A 23,467-nucleotide genomic window follows, 5' to 3' on the forward strand; every position below is an offset into this window, starting at 1 on the left:
TCTGACAAGTATTTAGAATAAAAGCGTGTCATGAATTATATTACAACTGTGGAAGTGCATGGAAGTGCTTATCACTGATGAACTAAAGATAAAATTATCTTCATTCCTTTTGATTGATAAAAAGAATATTAAGCATATTTCATTAAAAATGTACCTTGATTCTTTGCTTTAAAACATCTCATATGTGGAAATTTGACCTTTGCTAATGCATAGTGACAGAGCTAAGCTTGATATATTCCTCTACTTTGTTTTTTTTTTTTAATTTAGACTTCCACAGTGGAGCATTTCAAATAACTGAAAAAAAAAAAAAAGTCAAGTATGTTGATGAATACCTGTGTTTCGTTGTCTGCCTTAGTGTAATTTGTCTATTTGTGTTTGGTTAACACAATAGACTTTCAGATCAAAAAGAGAGAGAGGGATAGTAAAGCAGGGGATTGGCAGATTAAAAGTAAGGGAAAACAATCTTATAATTTTGTAGCATTTTTAATTCTACTCCATCATAATTTGTGATGCCTGATATAAAACATTTTAAAATGTCATATGAAAAAATGAAAGATTTTTATCATTAAAAACGTTTGAAAAACAGTTTTTACTCTAAGGAGGTGGAAACCCTAAGGCATGATGTGAGATTGCATACTATTTGGAAATGCTCAATTTGATAGAAACAACATAAAAATGACAAGATTAATAAGAAAAATTAAACAGAGATAATAAGTAATCTCTTTACCCACAATATATAGATGCACTTATAGGATGCTTTATTTTGTCTATTTTCCTTTTATATTTTTACTTTTAGGATTTTATTGTATCTCTGAGAAATTAGTGGTAAAACATATTGTTTAAAAAACAATATGTGACTGCACTTGAATTCACATAAAATAGCCTTTTACAGCCATAATAAAATTTAATCTTTTTACACAAATTAACAAAATGTTTCAAAAGAAAAATCAAAGGTTGAATTTACCTTTGAAAGTAGAACAATGGAAATTTTTTTTCAAAATTTTTACAAATGTTCACCTGTGGGTCAATGTACCGCAACAGGGGAACAAAGATGTTAAAATATAGCTGTGTTCAACTTAGCTACTTATCCGCACTGTAGTATAGTACTTGATATCAACCCTAAGTCAAGATTTAAAACCACTTCAAGAGACAAGACCCTAAATGTTTTTAGCCACCTCAGTATGAGGTGTTCTCCTTCCCCAGTCAAGGCTTGGGGAAGTTTTGCTTCCTCATCATACCTTCAGTTCAGAATACTATTATTCTTGGTAATATGGTCTATATCTTGTCTGATAGGGATGATGTAGTTCAAAAAGTAGGGTTTGAGAAGGAGGACCCTGCATTTGTGAAGGAGGTGGCCCTCTTGGTGAAGGCTACATACCAGGGCTGGTTCCCCTTGGTTGTATAAATAGAAGGCTCAGGGTTCCTTGATCTTCAGTGAACTGGGGTGAAGAGTGAGGGTTATAATGGTGAGGAGGAGGTACAGTTATAGGAGGACCTCCATGTTGAGGGGGAAGAGGTCCTGGAGGATGATTCATATAAGCTGGCATCTGGGCAATGATATGCTCAGGGGAAGGGTAATTGGTGGTGGAGCAGAGGTCATTGGTGGAGGTGGAACTCAGCTATACATCAAGTGAGGAGTACCTGTGGCCTGGGGAGGCTATGGCACTGAATGGTTTATTGGTGGTGGAGGACGTTGGGGTAGTACATATTGTGGCTGTGGAGGCATAATATGATAAGAGTGAGAGAGTCATTTCCTAGGCAGGTTGATAAGAAGTCTAGGGGTCCTCAAGGAGAGAGGGGTCTGGAATTCTCAAGGAGGAAGAAAGGACAAACATTTTTGTCCCTGTACATTCCTTAAGATGATATAACAATAATGTATCCTGCTTGAAGACAGTCTCTGGAAAAACCTTCTGGCTAATCCTGTCATCTTAAGGTGTAAATTATGGGAGTAGGTTTAGTGAGGTCTTTATAACCTCCAGACATTCTTTTGATTCACTGTAATAACTACTTAGAGAGTATATAACTCCATGGCTAACACTAGCAAGGGGGTACTCTTTCTGCCCCCTTCTGATGCCTATGTCAGAAGCTTTCTCTATCTCCTTTATACTTTAATAAAACTTTATTACACAAAAGCTCTGAGTGATCAAGCCTCATCTCTGGCCCCTGATTGAATTCTTCTCCTTCAGAGGCCAAGAATCCTGACATCTTTGTGTTGTTCAGCAATAACCTTTCAAGAGTGTGAGACCAGTAGTTTACCTTGATATTCAGGATGATGGTGAGCAGATGCTAGAGCAGTAGGTGGTAGTTCTTTAGCACCTGAATTGGAGTCATCCTGAATCAGGAGAATTATTAAGTTGCTGTTGAATTTTGTTGAATATTAAATCCTTGTTCAATTAGGAAGATTTCTTGACTGAGCAAGGTAGAAGTGGAACAGTTCTGCTGGAGGAGCATGAATATCCTCGTGAGGCTGATTATAGTGCTCATGGGGCACATGTTGCAAAGGAGGTGCTGGCATCATGATATGTTGCTTTGATAGAATATGGCTCATGTGGTGTTTGTCTCATGGCATTATAAAATGATCAGGGATTTCAACTGGTGGTGGGGCAATCAGAGGAGTATGGACATTTTCATCCTCCAAGATTCAGAATTGCCAGGAGAAATATCAATAACCTCAGATATGCAGATGACACCACTCTTATGGCAGAAAGAAAAGAACTAAAGAGCCTCTTGATGAAAGTGAAAGAGGACTGTGAAAAAATTCACTTAAAGCTCAATATTCAGAAAACCAAGCTCATGGCATGGTCCCATCACTTCATGGCAAATAGATGGGGAAACAATGGAAACAGTGACGGACTTTATTTTGGAGGCCTCCAAAATCACTTCAGGTAGTGACTGCAGCCATGAAATTAAAAGACACTTTCTCCTTGGAAGAAAAGTTATGACCAACTTAGACAACCTATTAAAAAGCAGAGACATCACTTTGCCAGCAAACGTCCATCCAGTCAAAGCTATGGTTTTTCCAGTAGTCATGTATGGATGTGAGAGTTGGACCATAAAGAAAGCTGAGTGCTGAAGAATTGATGCATTTGAACTGTGGTGTTGGAGAAGACTCTTGAGAGTCCCTTGGACTGCAAGGAGATCCAACCAGTCCATCCTAAAGGAAATCAGTCCTGAATATTCATTGGAAGGACTGATGCTGAAGCTGAAACTCCAGTACTTTGGCCACCTGATGCTAAGAGTTGACTCCTTGGAAAAGACCCTGATGCTGGGACTGATTGAGGGCATTAGGAGAAGGGGAAGACAGAGGATGAGATGGCTGGATGGCATCACCGACTAAATGGACATGAGTTTGGCTACACTTAGTACAGTTCTATTTTGGCCACCAGCTCAGCTCAAAAAATTGTTAAGTTACAGATGTTGGTAAAGCATATTTTACTTATTTTTGTGCATCTTTGTAGTAAAAGATGTGTGTTATCGCTGGCCCAGCCATGGTTCCATCTGTTGGAATCCATTTGTTCAAATTTTGTTTCTCATTCTTATACCCAAGCTATATTTGGAGAAGCTGTTGAGGAGGAGAGAGTAAAGGAGAGGCGAAAAGAAAGAGGGGAAGAGAGAGAGACTGAGAAGGAGTATGACCATTGCATATTTCAGGATTCAGATAGTATGATTCTTCCACCAATAAGTACTTTTCCCTGTGTGTTTATTCCCCTAGTGTCTTTCTTCTTGCTTCTCTTTGTGAACTTCAATTTAGTTTGAGAAGTAATATGTTCTGATCACCTTAAATCAGTCTGTGAGTGTTTCTGTTCCATTGCATCTGGGATATTTTGCTAGTGCACTTGGAGACAAGAATTTCGCCAATGCACCACTATCTTTTTAGCATGGAGAAAGGTCATCTGCGTAAGTCCCATGTTTTACAGTCTACTAGAGTCCATTTCTACACATACCATTCCCCGTTGGCCAAGGGAAAGTTTCCACTTAGAGCCCGTGCCTCTACTTTCGGAGGTCATACACGGGATACTTGAGAGTGAAATTCCAAATTCAAATGGTTCTAAGACCAATACCGGAGTTTGCATGGACATTTACCCCAGGTCTGTTCACAGACATAGTGGCCAACTCAATTTGTTTTCAGGGTATATGAACAAAACTTGGTCTTATGGGGAACTGGCCCACCTACAATATGTTCTGAGCTTCTCACAGTGCAGAAAGGAGCCATGGATGGGAACAGAATGTGGACTGCACTCAGGCTGACTCTCTACATAATATCATACTTTATTCTGGAACTATAAGAAGTCCAATATTTTCAAATTCAATCCTGGATTTCCAGGACTTTATGAAGATATATTTGTCAAGGCAGAAGGATAGAATATACTTTATTTCACAATCTGTTAACTGGATTTTAACTTTTAAGTATCTGGACATATGGTATGTGGGCCGCCATTTATACCCAACTTTCTTGCTAGTGCTAGGGCCTGCCTTTAGGCTTTTATTTATCTATATAAAGAAATAAAGTATAATAGCATGTGAAAGCAGAGTGGTTTTTTGAAGCAATAGCAGAATATTAAAATATTACATAATTTTCAAATAATTTCCTTCATCTAAAATCATTTAGCCGATAGGTTAAGTTTGGGAAGCATCTTAAACAGAAAAAAAAAAAAAAAAAACAAAAACTGGCTTTTAAGGAAAACCAAGTTTAAAATAGATAAATGATGCAACAAAAACATTGGGCAAAACAGGGTTTGGTGGCACAAAGTAAGACTCTCCTGAAGAAAGGCTCTTCTGGAACAGGATACATTTTAAAACAGTGTATGGATAAACTTTGAGATATATATATATACAATATTTCAGTCAGTTGTTCAGAAATCAAATCATACTGTTGAGCAAAACAAATTCAGGGCAAAATTTATTACTTATCTACCTAGCCTGCTACTTGTTATAGACTTCATTGTGCTTGTTTATGCTTGTGCTCACTTAGTCATGTCTCTCTGCTATTGTGACCCTTTGCAACTGTGACCCCCTGAACTGTAGCCTGCAAGGTTCTTCTGTCCATGGAATTTTCCAGGCAAGAATATCAGAGTGGTTTGTCATTTCCTATTCCAGGGGATTTTCCCAAACCTAGGGATTGAACCCATGTCTTGTGTCTCTTATATTGGTGGGTAGATTTTTACCATGGTACCACCTGGGAACCTCTATATAGATTTCAACAGCTACCTTTTTCTTTTTTTTTACTTTCCACTGTTAATGTTATTTAATATGTAGAAAAGTAATTATCATATGTGCTTGTGAATTTTTGAATATGCCATGTAGAAAAGGGTTTACAAACTTTGAATTTCCTGACACTTTCTGCAGATGTTGAAGAACATGGTCATATTTGCCAGAAGTTTAAACCGTTCATCAGTCTTTATTAAAAAACTTAAAAATTAATATTCCGTCTATGCTGCTGCTGCTGCTAAGTTGCTTCAGTCATGTCTGACTCTGTGCGACCCCATAGACAGCAGCCCACTAGGCTCCTCTGTCCCTGGGATTCTTCAGGCAAGAATACTGGAGTGGGTTACCATTTCCTTCTCCAATGCATGAAAGTGAAAAGTGAAAGGGAAGTTGCTCAGTCATGCCCGACTCTTAGCGACTCCATGGACTGCAGCCTACCAGGCTCCTCTGTCCATGGGATTTTCCAGGCAAGAGTACAGGAGTGGGATGCCATTGCCTTCTCCTTTTCTGTCTATAGTATATCATTTTATCATCTGTTGTAGATACAAGAAAACTGAGAACCAATAAAAGAGAAAAACAAAACACAAAGAAACAAAGATAGTTTAAGGCACAGAACTTTGAAAAATATGAGCTTCTGAAAGTTTTCAGTGAATATTTTGCATAACTAATGACAAAGTAACTTCTGTGAAAGAACGGTAACCTAAGAAACAGTGGGTTTGTGAATATTTTAAAAAGGTGTATTCTGTGTTCATTCCTCTTGAACAGATATATCTAAAGAATCAGTTGTATTATACAAATGATGAAAAATTTAAGTATAAAAATATGCGAACCTATATGGCTTACATTTAATTAGTTTTGTTTTCAGAAAAAACAACAAAGTTTAAGAAAGGAACCAAAATAGGAAAAATAAACAAAGATAAACTCAGACATAAATCACAGCAGGATCCTCTATGATCCACCTCCCAGAATTCTGGAAATAAAAGCAAAAATAAACAAATGGGATCTAATTAAAATTAAAAGCTTCTGCACAACAAAGGAAAATAGAAGCAAGGTGAAAAGACAGCCTTCTGAATGGGAGAAAATAACAGCAAATGAAGCAACTGACAAACAACTCATCTCAAAAATATACAAACAACTTCTGCAGCTCAATTCCAGAAAAATAAACGACCCAATCAAAAAATGGGCCAAAGAACTAAATAGACATTTCTCCAAAGAAGACATACGGATGGCTAACAAACACATGAAAAGATGCTCAACATCACTCATTATTAGAGAAATGCAAATCAAAACCACAATGAGGTACCATTTCACACCAGTCAGAATGGCTGCGATCCAAAAATCTGCAAGCAATAAATGCTGGGGAGGGTGTGGAGAAAAGGGAACCCTCTTACACTGTTGGTGGGAATGCAAACTAGTACAGCCACTATGGAGAACAGTGTGGAGATTCCTTAAAAAATTGCAAATAGAACTACCTTATGACCCAGCAATCCCACTGCTGGGCATACACACCGAGGAAACCAGAATTGAAAGAGATACATGTACCCCAATGTTCATCGCAGCACTGTTTATAATAGCCAGGACATGGAAACAACCTAGATGTCCATCAGCAGATGAATGGATAAGAAAGCGGTGGTACATATACACAATGGAGTATTACTCAGCCGTAAAAAAGAATTCATTTGAATCAGTTCTGATGAGATGGATGAAACTGGAGCCAATTATACAGAGTGAAGTAAGCCAGAAAGAAAAACACCAATACAGTATACTAACACATATATATGGAATTTAGAAAAATGGCAATGACGACCCTGTATGCAAGACAGGAAAAAAGACACAGATGTGTATAACGGACTTTTGGACTCAGAGGGAGAGGGAGAGTGTGGGATGATTTGGGAGAATGGCATTCTAACATGTATACTATCATGTAAGAATTGAATCGCCAGTCTATGTCTGACACAGGATACAGCATGCTTGGGGCTGGTGCATGGGGATGACCCAGAGAGATGTTATGGGGAGGGAGGTGGGAGGGGGGTTCATGTTTGGGAACGCATGTAAGAATTAAAGATTTTAAAATTTAAAAAATATAAAACTAAAAAAAATAGTAAAAAAATAAAATGTTACATTAAAAGTTAAAGTCAGTCTAAGAAAATTACATATTTTTAAATGGAGAAACACTAGCAAACTGCCAAATAGTTCTAATGAATTTTGGCATACATAATGATGTATCCAGGAAAAAATTCAGCATTCAAAAAAAAAATCCAAATATACATATACAGGGCTTCCCAGGTTGCTCAGTGGTAAAGATGCCTGCTAAGCCATTCAAAAACTAAGATCATGGCATCTGGTCCCATCACTTCATGGCAAATAGATGGGGAAACTGTGGAAACAATGGCAAACTTCATTTTTGGGGCTCTAAAATAACTGCAGGTAGTGACTGCAGCCATGAAATGAAAAGACAATTGCTCCTTGGAGGCAGAGAAGGCAATGGCAACCCACTGCAGTACTCTTGCCTGGAAAATCCTATGGACGGAGGAGCTTGGTAGGCTGCAGTCCATGGGGTCGTGAAGAGGCAGACACAACTGACCTCCTTCACTTTCACTTTTCACTTTCATGCATTGGAGAAGGAAATGACAACCCACTCCAGTGTTCTTGCCTGGAGAATCCCCAGGATGGGGGAGCCTGGCGGGCTGCTGTCTTTGGGGTCACACAGAGTCCAACATGACTGAAGCGAGTTAGTAGCAGCAGCTCCTTGGAAGAAAAGTTATGACCAACCTAGACAACATGTTAAAAAGTAGACACATTATTTTACCAACAAAGGTGTGTCTAGTCAAAGCTGTTGTTTTTCCATTAGTCATGGATGGATGTGAGAGTTGGACTATAAAGAAAGCTGAGCCCTGAAGAATTGATGGTTTTGAACTGTGGTGTTGGAGAAGACTCTTGAGAGTCCCTTGCATTGCACGGAGATCCAACCAGTCCATCCTAAAGGAAATCAGTCCTGAATATTCATTTGAAGGACTGATGCTGAAGCCAAAGCTCCAATATTTTGGCCACTTAATGCAAAGAATTGACTCATTTGAAAAGACCCTGATGCTGGGTAAAATTGAAGGCAGGAGCAGAAGAGGACAACAGAAGATGAGATGGTTGGATGGCATCACCAACTCAATGGACATGAGTTTAAATATACTCTGGGAGTTGGTGAAGGACAGGGAAGCCTAGCATGCTGCAGTGCATGGGGTCACAAAGAGTCAGACACGACTGAGAACTGAAATGAACCAAATGATCCAAAGCCTTTGAGTGACAAACTATGAGGAACTTTGGAAATTAGTGTGTAAATTATCAAACCTACATCAATAAAATAAAAATATTTCATCCACTTCATCCAAGCCAAATATTGCTGCCTTGGACACAAGCTCCTGAGCTTCCCCAATAAGTTTTTTATAATATCATGGAATTTATGCCTAAAATTCCAGCTTATTCCCTGGAAAAGGACAGAAAGTCAAATAATGAAGCCCATTCTGGAACCAATAAGACATCAAAATTTTCAGATCATTTAAAATTGCACCTCTAAAATGATCATTATCTGACATAGATTATAGTTCATTTTTATGAGCATACAGGATTTATACTCAAGATGTTCAATGAAAGTAGATTTAATGAAGCTTAAACATTAGCAGTCAGAAGTAACACAGGTATGACCTGGCAAGGTACATTCATCATTATGAAAATAAAATATTCTAAAAGTGAAGGTAGTCATCTGTGTAACCCAAATATGAAGAATGAAGACTCATTAATTTCTATTACATATGATAAACAAATATGCAAAGCTTAAACATAGCACAGTGTGGAATGTATAGTAAGTATTCAATAATTACATTGTTTAAAAAAAGAACTGATTCTAGATCATTTGTATATTTTTATGCAGGTGTCACTGTAGTAATGGTGACATTAATTAAAACGAAATTTTGCCTCCTTAAATTCTGTCATATTACTGATACATGATAATTTGTATAAAGACATATAAGAATAGAGTAGTGAAAAACATACTACCTTTTAATAAAACTGCATAATGTGAAATTTGTCTTTAATATGATCAGTTTTCATCATGGGAGGAGGTAATGAGTGGTCAAGATATATTTCAAAGTCTATTTTATATACCTGGGAAGATCTGTGCACACAACAATCAGTTATTTGGGAAATTATTATAAAAAGATTGCTTTGATATAGATTAATGCCCAATCACATTATGTTTACAGGGGTTTATGTAATCTTACATTATTAACAGCTCTCCAGCTGGAAAGTAAATCATGACAAGGTTAAACATTTCACTTCTCATTTCTGGATATAAAGGTATATAATGTGTACATTAACAATGTTTATTTATGGAGAAATATAACGAGAAATAAACAATGGGCAGTGATGTTGACAATTAAGAAAACTGCATGCAGCTAAGTCAACAGAAAACCACAGAAAATAGCACTGGTTTGTGACTATCACAGCACAAAGAATTGCTGAAATGTAAACACCCAGAGGCTAGAGTGTAGTAGAAGATGCTGCAAAGGAGGCGAATATGTGCTTTATATAATACGTGGAAATCTTGGCAAGCAGGAAATGGTGTCCAGTGTCTAGAGATGTGGGACTAGTGTCGAGAGATGCTGTTTCATCCCCATTTATGGAGAAAACACTAAGGTCACTTTCCTTTATATCAAGGCAAATCAAGTAGATACTTCTACACACAAACTGTGGGGCACTTTCTGGGCCCTTGAGAATCATAGAATAAACAGTGATTAGAGGATAATATACAGTAAGTCACTTAATCCTTCTGTATATTTTGATAATGATTAAAGTGTCAATGGCTGTACATTTTTCACTTCATTATAGTACCGAGGAAATCTGAAGCAAGAAAAGAGAAGGAAAAAAAAAAAAAAAACCTGAAGTGATGAGAAAAAGCTAGAGAGAAAATGAATAGCAACTTCACCCTATTAAAGCTACTCTACCTTCACCCTGCTTTTGAGTAAATGGCATGTGTGCCATCTATGAAATAGGAGTGTCAGTGTCCAGGGATGTAGGATCAAATGATAAGATGGGAATTTTCATTTAGGGCACAATAGAGAAAGCTGTAGGTCAAGGACTTCAGGTTCTACTCTGCTTCTTCTAGGGCTGAAAGGATTACTCATAATAACCCTAATTTATCACATTGCTTCAGATAATTTCCATTTCCAGGTTGTACTCTAAAACAGTATTTATGCTCACTTTAACCTCATTTGGAAGACAAACTATAGGCTCAGCCTTGGTTTGGGGCTTATCATGGCTCATGTGGACACAACGACTTGTAGAAAAATGGCAAAAGGATGAACTGACAGAAGCTGAACACTGGCCTTGCTCCCACTGTGTGTGTGTGTGTGTGTGTGTTGTGTCTAAGGAAAGCAAACTGGTTGGCATAGTAGTTTGGCTTGGAGGCAGGCTGAAAGAAGGAAATTCTCATCAACATGACAATGTACCTGGAAAGTAGGAGGGATTTTTAAATTGTGACAATTAAGAAACACAGTGTTCCATACAGTGTTCCATGGTCCTTTATAGAATAAGGATAACTATTTATTTCCACAATAGCACTTACATATACCACATAAGTACACTTGGCACTTTACCTGCATTACACATTTAACCCTCATGTGAAACCTGGGAGACAGGAAATCTTAGAAGGGTTATTTTCTGGAGGAGAAAACTGGAGCAGAGAATTCTGATTGTCCTATGTTACATGGTTGTAACTGAAAAGAAATATGTTAATGTAGCATCTTTGGCGTTTCAGCAGGTACTTTCAAAAATAATCTCTCCCACAGCATTGCTTAATGTTTCTTCAGCAATGATGGAAATATTCCACCATGCTGTCCAATATGATAGTCACTGGCCATATTCAGTGATTGAGCACTTGAAATGTGGATACACTGATTGATAAATTTAAATGTAATTCTACTTCATTTAAGTATCAAATATGCTAGTGGTTACAGTATTGGGGTCTCACCAGAAAAATAATTTATTAATAAAAAATAATACATTTTGTGGATCTTAGGTTTTTATCTTCTCATGACATATTCCACATTATTAATTCAAAAACATTGGTTATCTGTATTTCAAACAGTAAAAACTCTTTTGAGGGCAGAGGATAATTTGTCGATTATGATGATATATCAAAAACACCTTTTTCTAAATTTATCTAATGAAAATATCTTTGTTAAGCACATACTTATTGGAAATGTATATGCAATGTTTGGATCCATATAGTTTACTAATATTTGTTTCAAAAATCTATAAAATTTTAAAGCCTAATTTTTAAAATTATAAATTTTTTGCCAGTTAAATATAACAATTTACACAGTATGGTAGCATTTTTTTTGTTCTATTTAATAAAGCCACAAACTACAAAATTATCATTTTTCCTCCAGGTCTTCTTAAATTATCCTTAATAATTAAAACATCTTTATTCACTTGGAATATACTAAATGAGTGAACTCCAAGAGTTGGTGATGGACAGGGAGGCCTGGCATGCTGTATTACATGGGGTCACAAAGAATCGGACACAACTGAGCGACTGAACTGAACTGAACTGAAATGATCATTTGATTAGTGTTTTTACAATATTGAAATGTGGAACGTTGGTGTTGGCTTTCTCTAACCATCTTGGGATAAAAATTTATTTTTTTAATTAATTTTTTTTTGCAGGATAATTGCTTTACAGAATTTTGTTTTCTGTGAAATCTCAACATGAATCAGCCATAGGTATACATATATTGCCTCCCTTTTGAACCTCCCCCCCATCTCCAACCCCATCAACCCCTCTCGATTGATACAGGCCCCCTGCTTGAGTTTCCCGAGCCATACAGCAAATTCTCATTGCTATCTATTTTACATACGGTAATATAGGTTTCCATGTTGCTTTTTCTATACATCTTGGCATCTCCTCCCCTATCCCCATAAGTCTAGTCTCTATGTCTGTTTCTCCACTGCTGCCCTGTAAATAAATTCTTCAGTACCATTTTTTCTAGATTCTATATATGTGCATTAGAATACGATATTTACCTTTCTCTTTCTGACTCATTTCACTATGTATTGTAGGTTCTAGGTTCATCCACCTCATCAGAACTGACTCAAATGCATTCCTTTTTATGGCTGAGTAATATTTCACTGTGTATATGTATCACAACTTCTTTATCCATTCATTTGTTAATGGACATCTAGGTTGCTTCCATGTTTTAGCCATTGTAAATAGTGCTACAATGAACAATGGGATACATGTATCATTTTCAACCCTGGTTTCCTCAGGGAATATTCCTAGGAGTGGGATTGCTGGGTCATATGGTGGTTTTGTTTCTAGGTTTTTAAGGAATCTCCATACCATCTTCCATAGTGGCTGAATCAATTTACATTCCCACAAGTGTGCACACCCTCTCCAGCATTTACTGTTTGTAGACATTTTAATGATGGCCATTCTGACTGGTGTGAGGTGATATCTCACTGTGGTTTTGATTTTCATTTCTCTAATAATGAGTGATGTTGAGCATCTTTTCATGTCTTTGTTAGCCATCTGTATGTTTTCTTTGGAGATATGTCTGTTTAGATTTTTTCCCCACTTTTTGATTGGGTTGTTTGTTTTTCTGGCATTGATTTGTATGAGCTGCTTGTATATTTTAGAAATTAATCCTTTGTCAGTTGTTTCATTTGCTATTATTTTCTCCCATTCTGAGGGTTGTCTTTTCACCCTACTTATAGTTTTCTTTGCTGTGCAAAAGCTTTTAAGTTTAAACAGGTCTCACTTGTTTACTTTTGTTTTTATTTCCGTTACTGTAGGAGGTGGGTCATAGAGGATCTTGCTTTGATTTATGTCATCAAGTGTTCTGCCTATGTTTTCCTCTAAGAGTTTTATAGTTTCTGGTCTTACATTTAGGTCTTTGATCCATTTTGAGTTTATCTTTGTGTATGGTGTTAGTAAGTGTTCTAATTTCATTCTTTTACATGTAGCTGTCCAGTTTTCGCAGCATCATTTATTGAAGAGGCTGTCTTTGGCTCATTACATATTCTTGCCTTCTTTGTCAAAAATAAGGTACCCATACATGCACGGGTTTATTTCTGGACTTTCTATCTTGTTCCATTGGTCTATATTTCTGTTTTTGTGCCAGTACCATACTGTCTTGATGACTGTAGCTTTGTAGTATAATCTGAAGTCAGGAAGGTTGATTCCTCCAGCTCCATTCTTTCACAAGGCGGCTTTGGCTATTCACAGTCTTTTGTGTTTCCATGTGAATTGTGAAATTTTTTGTTCTAGTTGTGTGAAAAGTGCCGTTGGTAATATGATAGGGATTTCACTGAATCTGTAGATTGCATTTGGTAGTATAGTCGCGTTCACAATATTGATTCTTCCTACCCAGGAACATGGAATATCTCTCAGTCTGTTTATGTTGTCTTTGATTTCTTTCATTAGTGTCTTATAATTTTCTGTGTACAGTTCTTTCATCTCCTTAAGTTAGTTTATTCCTAGACATTTAATTCTTTTTGTTGCAATTGTGTATAGGTTTGATTCATTAATTTCTCTTTCTAATTTTTAATTGTTAGTATATAGAAATGCAAATGATTTCTCTGTATTGATTTTGTATCCTGCAAGTTTGCTAAATTCACTGATTAGCTCTAGTAATTTTCTGATATTATCTTTAGAGTTTTCTATGTACAGTATCATATCATCTGCAAACAATGAGAGCTTTAGTTCTTCTTTCCTGATCTGGATTCCCTTTGTTACTTTTTCTTCTCTGATTGCAGTAGCTAAGGCTTCCAGAACTATGTTGAACCATAGTGGTGAAACTGGACATCCTTGTCTTGTTCCTGATCTTAAGGGGAATGCTTTCAGTTTCTCACCATTGAGAATAATATTTGCTGTAGGCTTATCACATATGGCCTTTACTATGTTGAGGTAGGTTTCTTCTATGTCCATTTTTTGAAGAGTTTTAATCATAAGTGGGTCCTGAATTTTTTCAAAGGCTTTTTCTGCATCTATTGAGGTTATCATATGGTTTTTATCTTTCAAGTTGTTAATATGGTGTATCACATTGATTGATTTGTATATATTGAAGAACCCTTGCATTCCTGGAATAAACCCTACTTGATCTTGGTGTGTGAAGTTTTTCATATGTTGCTCAATTCTGTTGACTAAAATTTTGTTGAGGGTTTGTTCATCTAGGTTCATCAGTAATATTGACCTGTAGTTTTCTTTTTTTGTGTTGTCTTTGTCTGGTTTTGGTATCAGGGTGATTGTGGCCTTGTAGAATGAGTTTGGAAGGGTTCCTTCCTCTGCAGTTTTTTGAAAGAGTTTTAGAAGGATAGGCATGTTTGATAGAATTCTCCTGTGAAGCAATTTGGTCCTGTGCTTTCATTTTTGGGGGAGATTTTTGACCACAACTTCAATTTCAGTGCTTGTAATTGGGTTGTTCATAATTTCTATTTCTTCTATTGAACTTTTCTAAGAATCTGTCCATATCTTCCAGGTTATCCATTTTATTGCCATATAGATGTTCATAATAGTCTCTTATAATCATTTGTATTTCTGCATTATCTGTTGTAACCTCTCCTTTTTCATTTCTAATTTTGTTGATTTGATTCTTCTTCCTTTTTTTTCTTGATGAGCCTGGCTAAAGGCTTGTTAGTTTTGTTTATCTTCTCAAAGAACAAGCTTTTATCTTTACTATTGTTTCTTTCATTTCTGTTCATATCTTTATGACTTGTTTCCTTCTATTAACATTGGGGATTTTTTGCTCTTTTTCCAGTTGTTTTATGTGTAAAGTTAGGTTTTCTATTTGATGTTTTTTCTTGTTTCTTGAGGTAGGATTGTACCACTATAAACCTCCCTCTTAGAATTGCTTTTGCTGCATTCCATAGGTTTTGAGTTGCCGTGTTTTCATGGTCATTTGTTTCTAGAATTTTTTTGATTTCTGACTTCTTCAGGAACCTGTTGGTTTTTTAGAAACGTGTTGTTTAATCTCCATGTATTTGTGTTTCTTACAGTTTCTTTTTTGTAATTGATATCTAGTCTCATAGCATTGTGATTAGAGAAGATGCTTGATACGATTTCAATTTTCTTAAACTCACTGAAGTTTGATTTGTGACCCAAGATGTGGTCTATCCTGGAGAATGTTCCATGCATACTTGAGAAGAAGGTGTATTCCTCTGCCTTTGGATAGAATGTCCTGAAAATATCAATGAGATCCATCTCATCATCTAATGTATCATCTCATCTAATGTTTCCTTATTAATTTTGTTTTGATGATCTGTCCAATGGTGTGAGTGGGGTGTTAAAGTCTTCCACTACTATTGTGTTACTGTCAATTTCTCTTTTTATGTCTGTTAATGTTTGTCTTACGTATTGAGGTGATCCTATGTTGGGTGCATAGATATTTATGATTGTTATGTCTTCCTCTTTAATTGCTGTGTAGTGTCCTTCCTTATCTCTCATAATCTTCTTTATTTTAAGGTCTTTTTTTCCTGCTATGAGGATTGCTACTCCAGCTTTCTTTTGCTTCCCATTTGCATAGAATATATTTTTCCACCCTCTCACTTTCAGTCTATGTGTCTTGAGGTCTGAAGTGGGTTTCTTGTAGAGAGCATATATATATATATATATATATATATATATATATATATATATATATATATATTTTAATCCATTCAGCCAGTCTGTGTCTTTTGGTTGGAGTATTTAATCCATTTACATTTAAAGTAATTGTTAATATATATGTTCCTATTGCCATTTTCTTTATTGTTTCGGGTTGATTTTGTAGGTCTTTTTTCTTCTTTTGTATTTCTTGACTATATAAGTCCCTTTAACATTTGTTGTAAAGCTGGTTTGGTGACACTGAATTCTTTTAACTTTTGATTGTCTGAAAAGATTTTTAGTTCTCCATCAATTTTGAATGAGATCCTTGCTGTGTACTGTAATCTTGGTTGTACATTTTTCCTTTTCAGTACTTTAAATATATTCTGCCATTCCCTTCTGGCCTGCAGAGATCAGCTGTTAAGCATATGGGGTTTCCCTTGTATGTTACTTGTTTCTTTTTCCTTGCTGCTTTTCATGCTCTTTCTTTGTGTTTAGTCTCCATTAGTTTGATTAGTATGTGTCTTGGCATGTTTCTCTTTGGGTTTATCCTGTATGGGACTCTTTGTGCCTCTTGGACTTGATTGACTATTTCCTTTTCCATGCTGGGGAAATTTTCAACTATAATCTCTTCAAAAATTTTCTCATACCCTTTCTTTTTCTCTTCTTCTTCTGGGACACCTATAATTCAAATGTTGGTGCCTTTGATATTATCCCAGAGGTCTCTGAGACTATCCTTAGTTCTTTTCATTCTTTTTACTTTATTCTGCTCTTCAGAAGTTATTTCCACCATTTTATCTTCCAGCTCACTGATTTGTTCTGCTTCAGATATTCTGCTATTGATTCTTTCTAGAGTATTTTTAATTTCAGTAATTGTGTTGTTTGTCTCTGCATGTTTATTCTTTAATTCTTCTAGGTCTTTGTTAATTGATTCTTGCATTTTCTCCATTTTGTTTTCAAGGTTTTTGATCATCTTTGCTATCATTAGTCTGAATTCTTTTTCAGGTAGTTTTCCTATTTGCTCTTCATTTATTTGGACTTCTGTATTTCTAGTTTGTTCCTTCATTTGTTTAGTATTTATCTGCCTTTTTATTATTTTCTGTGACTTACTGTGTTTGAGGTCTCCCTTTCCCAGGCTTCACGCTTGAATTCTTCCTTTTGGTTTCTGCCCTCCTAGGTTTGGTCCAGTGGTTTGTGTAAGCTTCACATAGGGTGAGATTTGTGCTGAGCTTCTGTTGGTTTGTTTGCTTTTCCTCTTATGAGCAAGGCTAAGTGAGGTGGTAATCCAGTCAGCTGATGATTGGGTTTGTATTTTGGTTTTGTTTGTTGTTTAGATGAAGCGTCCTGCACAGCATGCTATTGGTGGTTGGGTGGTGCCAGGTCTTGTATTGAAATGGGTTCCTTTGTGTGAGTTCTCACTATTTGATAATACCTAGGGTTAGTTCTCTGTTAGTCTAGGGTCTTGGAGTCAGTGCTCCCACTCCAAAGTCTCAGGGCTTAATCTCAAGCTTTGCATGGCTCTATATATTTTTTTCCTCTGATCAGGTATGCCTGTCCACTCTCAGCTGGTGTTCTGCATGCACTTCTGTGTCTGAAGATGTATTCCTGATGTATCCATGGTGAGAGATGTACTCCATGTCCACCTATTCTTCCATCATGTTCTCTGTGAAAATTTATTTTTTACTTCATCTGATATATTGGAATATAGTCAATTTGCAATGTTATGTTAGTTTCAGGTATACAATGAAATGAATCTGTTATACATATACATATATTCATTGTTTTTTAGATCCTTTTCCCATATATGTCTTCTCTGGTAGCTCAGCTGGCAAAGAATCCACCTACAATGCAGAAGACCCTGGTTCAGTTCCTTGGCCTGGAAGATCCCCTGTAGAAGGGATAGGCTACACACTCCAGTATTCTTGGGCTTCCCTGGTGGCTCAGCTGGTAAAGAATCCACCTGCAGTGCCCTGGCAGGCCACAGTCCATGGGGCCACGAATAGTTGGACATGACTGAGCGACTTTCGCTATCCCATATAGATCACCACAGAGCACTGGGTAGTGTCCCCTGTGTTATACAGTAGGTCGTTATTAGTTATCTATTTTATATAGAGATGTGTGTATATGTTAATCCCAATCTCCTAATTTATTCCTCCCCTCCCTTTTGAGTTTAATAAATTTGTTTTCTATATCTGTAACTCTATTTCTGTTTTGTAAATTAGTTCATTTGTACCATTTATTGACTCCATATTTGTGATATCATGTAATAATTTGTCTTTCTCTGACTTACTTTCTAGTCCAGTCAGGTTGCTGTAACTGGCATTATTTCATTCTTTTTTTTTATGGGTGAGTAATATACCACATCTTCTATATCCATTGCTTGATGGACATTTAAGTTGTTTCCATATTTGGCTATTGTAAACAGTCCTGCATGAACATTGGGGTCCATGTGTCTTTTTGAATTATGTTTTTCTCAAGCTATCTGCCCACAGTGGGATTGCTTGATCATATGGTAGTTTTATTCCTAGTTTTTAAAGAAATCTCCAAATGAAGCAACTGACAAACAACTAATCTCAAAAATATACAAACAACTTCTGCAGCTCAATTCCAGAAAAATAAATGACCCAATCAAAAAATGGGCCAAAGAACTAAGTAGACATTTCTCCAAAGAAGACATACGGATGGCTAACAAACACATGAAAAGATGCTCAACATCACTCATTATTAGAGAAATGCAAATCAAAACCACAATGAGGTACCACTTCACACCAGTCAGAATGGCTGCAATCCAAAAATCTGCAAGCAATAAATGCTGGAGAGGGTGTGGAGAAAAGGGAACCCTCCTACACTGTTGGTGGGAATGCAAACTAGTACAGCCACTATGGAGAACAGTGTGGAGATTCCTTAAAAAATTGCAAATAGAACTACCTTATGACCCAGCAATCCCACTGCTGGGCATACACACCGAGGAAACCAGAATTGAAAGAGACACATGTACCCCAATGTTCATCGCAGCACTGTTTATAATAGCTAGGACATGGAAACAACCTAGATGTCCATCAGCAGATGAATGGATAAGAAAGCTGTGGTACATATACACAATGGAGTATTACTCAGCCGTAAAAAAGAATTCATTTGAATCAGTTCTGATGAGATGGATGAAACTGGAGCCGATTATGCAGAGTGAAGTAAGCCAGAAAGAAAAACACCAATACAGTATACTAACACATATATATGGAATTTAGGAAGATGGCAATGACGACCCTGTATGCAAGACAGGGAAAGAGACACAGATGTGTATAATGGACTTTTGGACTCAGAGGGAGAGGGAGAGGGTGGGATGATTTGGGAGAATGACATTCTAACATGTATACTATCATGTAAGAATTGAATCGCCAGTCTATGTCTGATGCAGGATACAGCATGCTTGGGGCTGGTGCATGGGGATGACCCAGAGAGATGTTATGGGGAGGGAGGTGAGAGGGGGGTTCATGTTTGGGAACGCATGTAAGAATTAAAGATTTTAAAATTAAAAAAAAAATGAAATAAAATAATAAAAAAAAAGAACTGAAGAGAGCTGATCATGGAAATACCATAGCTTTCTTTGCAATATGAGAATGATCATATCTTGCTCACAACTGGGAGGAGGGTTGTTAAATGAGATGGTATATGGAAATTTGTATCTGGTTGGTATAAAATAGCTCAATAAATAGTAGCAATTAAAAAAGAAAAAAGAAATCTCCATACTGTTCTCTATAGTGGTTGTACAGTTTACATTCCCACCAATAGGTTATGAGGGTTCCTTTTTTCCTGGAGTAAAATTTGATATGTGAAGATATTTTATACATACTGACAAGCTAGAGAAAGATGTCATAACTGAACTCATCTGAAAACTATTTGTTTTCGTCAGCTCTGCTACATGGTTCTTCCAGTGTTGCTTCTGTAATTGTTATTGTTTTGTGACTGCTGGGTTGTTTTGCTTTCCTTTTTTATTTGGTAAGAATAAAATAATCTAAGATACAAATATTTTGGTATCAAATAATTCAATATTTTTAGTTAATAAAAAATTTTGCTCTTTTGGCAATAGCCAAAGGGTAAAACATGTGAAATTTTAAATACATATTTCCCACCTCTATGCAAACTGTATGCATATTCATCATATATTTAACATAGCTCATCTAATATTTTGGGGAAAATACATATTTTATATATTCACATATATTGAATATATAAATAAACCTTTGTAAAATGAATGAATGACAGAACAAATATCATGTCATCATTCAATATTAGTGTGTATTAGTGTGGAATAATTTTTCTGCTAATAATGAGGAAAATTTCTTATTCTGTGACATTTCAAATGAGTAGCAAAAGTGCAGATGTCATTTTGAGATGACTATCAAAATATGAAAAAATACAGTTTCATTTTATATACTCAACTCTGCAGATGTGAATTTTGGAATGCTTAAAATAACATACTGTGGTACTGTCATATAACAGAATATTACAAAGCTTTAAAATGAAATACTGAAGCACTCAATGAATTAAAATCTTATATGTGATTTTTAAAGCTAGGCAATGCTAATAGCTTGTAGCAGTAGGAAAGTTACTAAGCATACAATGAATAAGACGCAGTACAGGACAAAGCATTGTTCAGTCGAATATTAATAGTGCTAAGGTTGACAATCACTAGTCTAGATGAAAGAAAGTCAGTTATTAAACTTTTAGTAAAAAAATATAAGAACAGATATTTACCTTATGTCAGGCGACACTATTGTAATAGGATGACAGGCAGTACAATGAAAGAAGAAAAAAGCCACTTTGCTTTATAGAACATAAAAAGTTTGATCTTCAATAGTCACCATTAAGAAAATGAAAGTGAAAGTGAAAGTCGCTCAGTCCTGTCCAACTCTTTGCGATTCCATGGACTGTACAGTCTATGGAATTCTCCAGGCCAGAAGACTGGAGTGGGTAGCCTTTCCCTTCTCCAGGGGATCTTCCCAACCCAGGGGTCGAACCCAGGTCTCCCGCATTCAGGCAGACTCTTTACCAGCTGAACCACAGGGGAAGCCCGAAATGAAAAGAAGACCCAATTACAGACTGGGTTTCCCCAGTGGCTCAGTGGTAAAGAATCACCCTGTCAATGCAAGGTGATACAGGAGATGCAGTTTGGATCCCTGGGTAGGGAAGATCTGCTGGAGGAGGAAATGGTAACCCACTCCAGTATTTTTGCTTGGAAAATTCATGAACTGTAGTCCATAGGGTCACAAAAACTCAGACACAACTGAGCAACTGAATGCATGCGTGTGCATACACACACACAAACACACACAAACACGGATTAGGAGACAACATTTTTTTAAAATATGTAGCAAAATACTTGCAATGAAAATTTGTAAAAGAAAAAAAGCACACAGCTGACAAATGTGATAATCACAATTAAAATTTAATTTGAACAAATAGATCTAGAGATAGATACATAAAATACATACTTATAAAAGATACATGAAAATAGTATTATTTAAAGAAATGCAAATTAAAAGAACAGTAAAACATCACCATATCTCTAATAGAGTAACAAAAATTAAAGAAAAAAATTAAATACTGAACCTACCAACTGTTAACAAGAGTATCTTGTGAAATAGCTTGGACTCTTAGCACTGCTGATAGGAATCTAAATGGATGTAAATATTTTGGTTCAGATATTGACAGTTCCTTAAAGTTTTAAGAATATATCTACCATATATATTCTAGTTCTAGGTGTATGACCAGAAGTAATAAAAATATATTTCCATACAAAGACATAGACACATACTTTTGTAGTAGCTTGATTTTAATAGCCATAAACTGGAAACAACCCAAACAACCAATGAGTGGTTACATAAACAACAAGGGGTGAAGCCTAAAATAGAGTACCGATACATCACTCAAAAGAACAAAGTAATGTTGCACTTAGCCTGGTAAATGACTTCAGAAGTAAATGCTGAGTAAAAAGAGCCAGACACAAGTAGTTCATACAGTTTACTCAATTATTATTAAATTATTAAAATATATCAAGTTTTATTAAAGTGATAGAAATGAAGTTAGTCCTTACACCCAGGAATTATTTCAGCTAAAGACACCTAGAAACTGAAGAACACAGTTTAAAAGATAGTAATGCCTTTATAATATTTTCAAATATGTCTGCTTTAACATTAATTAAAGAGATATTTCAAAATTTTGCAATCACTGAATTCTAACAAACACAAATATGAGTATGTGTGTATACATAAACCTATGTGTACATAAACACATATATATAATTACTTTTTTTCTGATATAAATGGGCAGTTATGTCATAGTACTAATTCTTGGAAATATGTATCCTAAATAGACTGATGAAGCTAATGTAAAGAAAATTAAAATTTCAGTCCAGATAATAAAAATAAGCATTTTCTCCTGAAAACATGGCTTCAACTTAATCTAGTATAGGCTAATAATGCCTCTTAAAATTAAATTTATTCCTTATTATAAAGCACTGAAGTATGAAAGAATTTCCACTTATAATTTGCAACTGAGATGGACACAAATAAATCATTTCATAGATAAATAGTGAAAGTATTGAGTATCAACTGGAAAGACTTTCAGAACTTACAAAATAATATACACAAAAATAACAAATGCAGGAAATCAATTACGCTGCTTGCTCTATCAGGTGCTTAATATTCTAATTGTTTGAGAAAGGCCAATATGCATAAAATATTTTGAAAATGGAAATCATATACAAATATGGGAAATTTTCACTATTCTCTTTTAAATATTCAGTCCTATCTTGAATGAGATTGGTGCAACAGCTTAAAACTTGAAGTTTTTCCTGTGAAAAGGAACTGTTGTCTAATGAAAGAGATTTGTAATGTGTAGAATATTGTACATATGAAGTCCATGTGAAAATCTTCCAATGAATGGTGGAAGAGTTTTTGGAGAGTCTGAGGTCAGTGTTGTAAGGATAGTCTGTAGAAGCTTTATTAGAATATTCCTTGAGTAGTAGACTATTCAGTTATTTTTTATTCAATACTAAGAAAGAAAGTTAGAATTGAAGAAAGTCTAGTGGATGGCATTTTTAGCATTGTACTGTACAAAAATATATCCATTGCTGCATTGGTGTAACACACCACAGGTAGTATCACATTATTATGTGAATGTACTAAGTGTACAGCAGCTAATGATAATTTAGCAAGTGCAAAAACACATACACTGCACTGTCTGTTAAAAAGTTTATAATATGGTATTATTTAAATAAAACATTTCCTGAAGAAAATTCAGATTCTCCTGGCTGCCACTTTGCAGCCCTGTGATTCAAAGACGTGATGTAGTTTCTGGCTCTCTGCATTCTGGTGTGTGATAAGATTCTCTTACTTGCCTTCATCTGGTAGGATGGAACTATGTGACTATTACTGGTGTTAGAGCTAGTAGTAGAAGATATATGTATAAATCCCTTTTGACTGAGGTATTTATTTGAGGCAAGAAGGTAAAATAAGGTTAAGGGTATACAGGAAGTCTGTACTGTTTCTAACTTTTTTAAAGAAATCTAAAACTATTCTGAAATGTTGCTATTTTTTAAATGTAGCAAATCAAATTAAACAGTATATAAAA

At 35.8% G+C, this 23,467-nt stretch overlaps 1 pseudogene; it reads right to left on the reverse strand.

Moving 5' to 3' along the window:
- LOC102170883 lies at window positions 1,257-4,007 on the reverse strand (annotated as a pseudogene).

The sequence above is a fragment of the Capra hircus genome, chromosome 12 (genome assembly GCF_001704415.2).
Source record: "Capra hircus breed San Clemente chromosome 12, ASM170441v1, whole genome shotgun sequence".
In the NCBI taxonomy this organism is placed as follows: domain Eukaryota; kingdom Metazoa; phylum Chordata; class Mammalia; order Artiodactyla; family Bovidae; genus Capra; species Capra hircus.